The 7,665-nt window shown below is 34.1% G+C and overlaps 1 pseudogene; it reads left to right on the forward strand.

Moving 5' to 3' along the window:
* The first annotated feature begins 342 nt into the window (after positions 1–342).
* LOC100721921 (olfactory receptor 5M5-like) lies at positions 343–1,265 on the forward strand (annotated as a pseudogene).
* The last annotated feature ends 6,400 nt before the right edge of the window (positions 1,266–7,665 follow it).

Genomic DNA, 7,665 nt, shown 5'->3' on the forward strand with positions numbered 1-7,665 from the left:
CTGAGCCACTCCCTTTAGAATAATCTGAACACTGTACACTGAGTTCACTGAGACCACACCTTCTTAGACAACCTGCCTCATTCTTCTCTGACTCTTTCATGATAGTGAGAGAGTGAACAAGAATTGAAGATACAGAGAGAGAGAGAAAGAGAGAGAGAGAGAGAGAAAGAGAGAGAGAGAAAGAGAGAGAGAGAAAGATAAGAGAAGAGAAGAGAAGAGAAGAGAAGAGAAGAGAAGAGAGAAGAGAGAGAGAGAATTAGAGAAAAGGAAAAGACATTGTTAGACTTCTGATTCACCTTCTTAATCCATTCTAAGTCACCTATGTGACTGGTGCCTAAGAAAATGATCACAGGAAATTCCACCTTGGTGACAGAATTTATCCTCTTAGGACTCACAGATCATCCAGAGCTTCAGCCCATTCTCTTTGTGCTATTCCTCGTGATCTACTTGATCACTGTTGTGGGGAACCTTGGGATAATGGTCTTGATCTGGGTAGATTCCTACCTCCACAAGTCCATGTACTTCTTTCTTGCCAATTTGTCCTGCTTGGATCTGTGCTATTCTACCAACGTCACTCCCAAGATGCTGGTGAACTTCTTATAAGAGAAGAAAACCATTTCTTATGCTGCTTTCATTGCCATGATGATCACTATATGTTAGCACTATATGCTAGCAGTGACGGCCTATGACAGGTACATGGCCATGTGTGGCCCTTTGATTTACAGCAGCAAGATGTCCAGAGGAGTGTGTGTTTGCCTCATTGCTGGCCCCTATGTTTGTGGGTTCCTCATTGGTCTGATGGAAACTATTGGACATATTGCTTGACCTTCTGTGGCTCCAACATCATCAACTACTTCTATTGTGCTGACCCTCCCCTCATCTGCCTTTTCTGCTCAGACACTTTCATTAAAGAAACTTCTATGTTTGTTGTAGCAGGTTTCAACCTTTCCAACTCCCTCCTCATCATCCTCATCTCCCATCTCTTTATTCTCACAACCATCCTTAGGATGCGTTCTGCTGAGGGCAGGCACAAAGGCTTTTCCAACTGTGGGTCTCACCTCGTGACAGTGACTGCGTTTTGTGGGACCCTGTTCTGCATGTATGTTAGACATCCCACAGACAAGTCAGTGGATCAGTCTAAAATCATTGCTGTGTTCTACACCTTTGTAAGTCCCATGGTGAACCCCATTATTTATAGTCTAAGGAGCAAGGATGTGAAGCAAGCTTTTCAAAAACTGGTCAGAAGGAATGTTCTTTCCAAATAAAATCAATGAGTACCTTTATTTATCAATTAAAAATTTATTTATGAGAACTTTATGCAATTTAATACAATTTATTATAAAGTTAATTTATATTAATGATGGAAATCTATAACAACAAAACATAAAATGCATATGTACAAATATTTTATAATTGTATATGACACTTAAATGCTATGTTTGGTATGAAGTGTGAAAAGCTATGTACGTCAATGTGGTAAATAATCATTACACAGATTTACACTGAAATCTCTAGAGAAGCTTGTAATGTAAAATATTTCTTTCCACATCCCTTATCTTAAATTCTTACTTGGTAGTGACTTTATTATCATTTTTTTTCAGGTGAAAAAAACGTTGTCTATCAAAAAAGATTTATGTAGTTATATATGTACATATGTATGCAGAAATTTTGAAATGCTTGCTGTTACTACTTGATCTTTAATAGTAAATAATGCTATAGATTAATTACGCAGAGCTTTAATCTGTGTTTTGGGTGAATGTCCTGACATGTGCTGACAAAACTTGCTGTCACCTGTAGGACAGAAAAATCTATTATAACATCTCCCTCTGCATGCTTCACACTCACTTGTGAAAGCCATTTTCTATAAGGTGCTTTTCTCCTTCCATCACAGCAGCAGAATCCTAGGATGTCAAACAATGTTTTCAGCTAAACATTTCTGGGTTAAGCTCTTACAGAATATATATGTGTGTCCTTAAATAACTGTAACTGTGGCAGAGGCTATCAGAGATATTCCACAATTTTAGGTTTAAAAGTACTACATGACTTTCTCATCTCTGTTTTATCAAATTATTTTCTTTAAAATTTTTTTATTTAAAAAATAAAAAACAGTGGATACAAAATTTCAAGAAGTAGGTAATTAGCACTAGCTAATATATTACATATTCCTATCTTAGAAGCAGTTGTTCAAATTACAAGATTTAGGCATAAAATGATTGAACAATCAAACAATAACAGCACAAACTGTTCTTTTTGATGAACTTAAAGAGATTAGTAATATAGTTATCTACCTTGGCACTCTAGAAAGAATGGTTGCCATCAAGAAATCTACAAATAAATGGTGGAGGGTGCGTGGGGAGAAAGGAACCCTTGTCCACTATTGGTGGGAATTTAGACTAGTACAACCAATGTGGGAATCAGTGTGGAGATTCCTCAAAAAAGTAGAATTGGAGGTCTCATTCCATCTAGCTATTCCCCTTCTGGGTATTTTTCCAGAAGAGTTGAAAACACCATGTCATAGCAAATTATGTGCACCCATGTTTATAGCAGCACAATCTGTAATAACTAAATCTTGGAAACAACCCAAAGGCCTATCAATCGTGGAATGGATTTTTAAAAATGTGATATTTTTGTACAATGGAGTATTACTCAGCTATAGAGAAGGATAAACTTGAAGCTTTTATAGGTAAATGGATGCAACTTGAAACTGTACTCATAAATGAAACAAAGCAAGTTCACGTGTAAGTATCCTCTCCTTAATGTAAAAAAAGCCTGCAAGAGTAACAAGATCCAAATTATACAATAAATATTTTGAAAATGAAAGGGTAATAAAGTGCTCAAAAAGAAAGAACTGGCATAGGAGAAAGGAGAAAAGGAAAAGGAAATAAATTGTATGTATATGTTAAACTGTTTTTCACAGGAATCTGTGATTTGGTTTGTATCACAGTTCAAATTTCACTCACCACTCTTTCTTGCCTGGATTAGTTATTATGTATCTAATTCCAGAATTCAATATATTGTTTCTGATATTTTAATGACAGGACAAGCTGATTTTTAAAGACATATTTCTTTCCACATCCCTTATCTTACATTGTCACTTGGTGTTTATTATAATTTTTCTGATGATTTTGAAGTTGCATAATATAAAATAAATTTACAAACATTATCTGAGTTACCTCCATGAATTATATATCATTTCTAGCAGGAGTTCTACACTAATACCATTTTTTTGTATCTTTTTAAAATTTTATGGTAAAAAGGTAAATTGTTGATTCATAGTGTCAACTTGAGAAATTTAGAAGTTTAAGGGACTCAGCAGGGAGGAGGGTTCTTACTTTGGAAACATCCTCATCTTGTGCAAACCCTCCGGTTTGGAGATGGTGTGTGCAGATAGCCTGCATACAGGAGAGGGAAAGAGACTTGCTCCCCACACCCGTTTTTGCTCTTGTGGTTTTTGCTGTATTCTGCCACCTTGAGCTGTTGTCCTGTTACATGCCACCCTGCCTTGAGCCAGCTGATTATGGACTGAAACTTCCACAAACTGTGAGCTAAATAAATATTTTCTTCCTTAATTTTGGGAGTGTGGTATTTTGTCTCAGTAATGAAAGAATGAAAGAAAAGTAACTAAATAATAGCTAAAACAAAATATCATGACAAAATAATATAATTTTGTAAAGATTGCAAAACTGAAGAGAGAAGCCTTCTAGTCTGTTGTATACTGTAATGCAAGAATGCAAAAATGCTAATGAAAGAGAAGAAAACTAAGTGAGTAAACTGAAACCAGTCCTATGATTGCACAAGATGCAAACCTGTTCATTCAGCATGCACTCTCCATGGCTCACCCACAGCTTCCACTAAAATGTTATTTCAGAATAGAGAGGAGAAAATCAGAGCAGCTCTTGTCACCACTCTGAGGACACAGATGTAGATGTGACAGAAAGGAAAAACTTCAGAGTATAGCTAGACCCTCTTCACAATAGGCATGTTTTTCCTCTGTTATATTTCAAAACTTTCTTTCTACCATGGAGTTGATTTTTCTGATAAATACTTCCTACATGGTTACATATTCCAATGCACTCATTCTATATCAACTCTTCTGGAAAAATACCCATTTAATCATTTCAATTTTACACTATTACTTAAATATTTTCATTTGGAAATCAGATTGCTCATAAATTATGTTAAAGCTCATACATAGAGATATCTTTCAAAATTTATGTATTCAATTGCTTATTAGATTCTGGTAAAATGCATACTTTGATGCATTTTATTTAACCATCCATACATATTTAATTTTGCAAAACCAGCCCATTTGTTCTTCTGGTTTTTTAATTACTTCATCCATGCCTGATTTTTACAGCCTTGTGCAACACAAAATGAAAGTTCAGTAATCACTGCAGAATAAAATATCTAACAGATGTTCATGGACAAAGAGAACAAGTACAAAATAAAAGTTCAGTAATCATTGCAGAGTAAAGTATCTAACAGATGTTCATGGACAAAGAAAACAAGTACTTGGGAAAGGTAAGAAAATTATCTTGAACCAACCAATGACTGAAGAAATATATTACCAGTCATACGGCATCAGTGCTTTTCAATAAATACAAGTGAATAAAATGCTCTTGACATTCATGGTTGATTCAAGAAATATTTGATATGCTTTCCTGTGCACATTTTAAATAAATAAAAAATTGAATCAGGTACTTTGCTGAATTAACAGGGCAGCTGGAATAAAGGAATCAGCCTGCTGAGACCACCTATAATTCACCATGTACTAGAAATTAAGTAGGTTAAGTAGGTTCTGAACTATGTTTGCTTGAATAAATTATTTTAGTGAACCCAGAATTTTATCTAAAATTTTTTAAAATTTTATTTTTAAAAGGGTAAGATTAAACAGAACAAAACACATCACAAGAAAACAATGTAAGAGACATAGATTTCAAAACAAGACAACTGCAGATCTTCACTGTCTATCACAGTGTCTCCCATTTTCTTCCAAATAGTTGTACATATCTTCACATACAATTAATTCATACAAAAAATAGTATAAAACTGATCAGAAAAGGATGATGAAGGCATTTTAGGTCGTTAAGACCAGACAATAGGGAAGTCAACAATGGCTGCCACATCTCTCATTCTCTTCAAAATAGCTGCCCATACCTTCATATATGTTGAAATTAAAACAAAACAGACTCAAATCACTTTGAACAAAGCATAATAGTATTGCTTGATTTCACTTCATGATGCTATAGAATCAGCACTAGGCACCTTAGTGTCTCCTTTTCTTCATAGTAGCTGTTTGTTTCATCGTGCATTTTATAACTGAGTCTTATAAACTGTTTAGCAGTTTTATACATACATGAGTCTCTACATGAATACCTATTCTTTCTGTCTTAGAGGGAAAAACAAAACATAACAAGACAAAACAAAAAAAATTGCTAGAAAAACATGAAACAAAAAAAAACCATATAAACAATAGCAAACAGCCCAGAACACTGAAAATATTGGCCTTCAAAACAAGGTGATATGAGCATAACTAGGGTTGTTATTTTACATAATGATCTTCAAGAGTTCCTCAGATCATCATATAATAACATGCACAATTGTTCCAATCCTATGAATGTTAACTATTGGTTCCAAGAACTTATAGAATTTGTAGCACAATCATCTTAGCTATCCTGTGTTTACATAATTTTAGATAATATTTTATCTTCCTTTTTCTTTTTCCTCATTTTCCCTGAGCTATTATTTTTCCCTTAAAGCAGATTCTTGTCCTTTCACTATGTTTATTGAGTTTTTGTATATTACTCTTTATGTACTCTTGACATTTATTACTCTAAGGAGACTATATGGTATTTAAACATGTAAGTTTGATTTATTTCACTTATAAGTATGGTCTCAAGTTCTATCTGTTAACTTATAAATATCTCAATGTGATAATTCTTTATGGCTGAGTAGTACTCCATTGTGCTTTTTTAGAATTCATTCTCAGTTGATGGGTATTAAGTTGTTTCCAAGATCTGGTTATTACAAATTGTGCTGCTATAAACATGGGGTGAACATATATCACTGTGGCATGACATTTTCAGTTCCTCTGGGAATATGTTCAGAAGTGGAATAGTTTGGTCAAATGGGATCGCCAGTCCTAGGTTTTTGAGGAATCTTCAGATTGACCTCCACAGTGGATGCACCAGTCTACACTCCCACCAACGGTGCAGAAGAGTTCCTTTTCCCTGCAGCCTCTCCAGCATTTGTTGTTGGTAATTTTCTTGATCCTGGCCAATCTTTCTGGAGTGACATGGAATCTCAGTGCTGTTTTTTTTTTTAATTTTATTTAAAAAGAAAAAGAGAAAAAACAAAACAAAACAAGTGTAAGGGTACAAGTAATACAGAACTACAAAAAAAAACAGTAAGAAATCACCGGTTAATAGATTACATATTATCATCTTAGAGATAGTTTCTCAAATCAAAGTATCAAAGCATACAAAGTGGACACTCAAACAGTGAGACGGCAAACAGTTGTGTTCAATGATCCAACCAAAAACATTAATATGGTCAGCTATTTAACATCCCTAAAAACTCTTGTTGTTGTATCATTTAGAACTCTTTTTTCCCCTCTCTTTTTTACAACAAAATTTACACATTTTGAGTTTTATTACTCCTTAGTTCTTATTACTTTCTTTGGTGGGGGGAGAGAATAAAGTCAAATATGGCAAAACAAAGCTGTCAGTCAAACCAAGGATAGACATAGCACATGATGTAAAACAGAGTACAAGGTTATCAACAATGTCTCTTGTTTCCTTAAAAAGAATTGTCTATCTAATTAGATATTATAAAGTTGAACAAAACAGTAGAGAACAAGACCAATAAAACTTAAGCATTGTAAACATTACAGAACTTCCAAAGGAGACAATAGTCAAACCAGAATGGGCATCTTAGTGAATCTTATTGCCTTCAAAGTAGTTGCCTATACCTTCAAACTTGATACTATCATACAGAATGGAACAGAGTCTATTCAGTCAAAACAAGATAGTGGGAGTATTACAGGACTTCAAAACAAGTTAGTAGGAAATTTAAAAGTTACTATTATATACACTGCTAATTTTTTAAATTTTTCCCCTTAATTAAAAAAACATAAAAAATAACTAAATAATTTTTTAATGAGTAAGGCAGCAATTGAGATAAAACACGACATAACAATATAACAATACAGGTCAAAGCATGACTGTTTCAGCAACCTAGTGGTTCACCACGAAATAACCCAACTGTAGTTACCATAGTGTCTGTCTTTTTCCTTGAAATATTTGAATAAAACTTCATATACTATAGCTTCAAGTATTTCCATATCAAGAAGCCCAGAATAAAGCCTTTCCAATTAATAAGTGAAAACTTTATAAGGCTTCAAGGCCACATAATGGGGAATCATGATTACCACATATTTTTATATATTTGAATCATTATTTACATTAGGGAAACTATTCAGTATTCATACATGTGAGATTGATTTATTTCACTTATGAGTATGGTCTTAAGCTGCGCCCATTTATTGATAAACATCTCAATGTGATCCTTCTTTATAGCTGAATAATAGTCCATTGTATAGAAATACCACAACTTTTTATCCATTCCTCAGTTGATGGACACTTGGGTTGTTTCCCAGATCTGGCG

The sequence above is a fragment of the Cavia porcellus genome, unplaced genomic scaffold (genome assembly GCF_034190915.1).
Source record: "Cavia porcellus strain 051 isolate PalLab524CR breed Dunkin Hartley unplaced genomic scaffold, mCavPor4.1 scaffold_5, whole genome shotgun sequence".
Classification (NCBI taxonomy): Eukaryota; Metazoa; Chordata; class Mammalia; order Rodentia; family Caviidae; genus Cavia; species Cavia porcellus.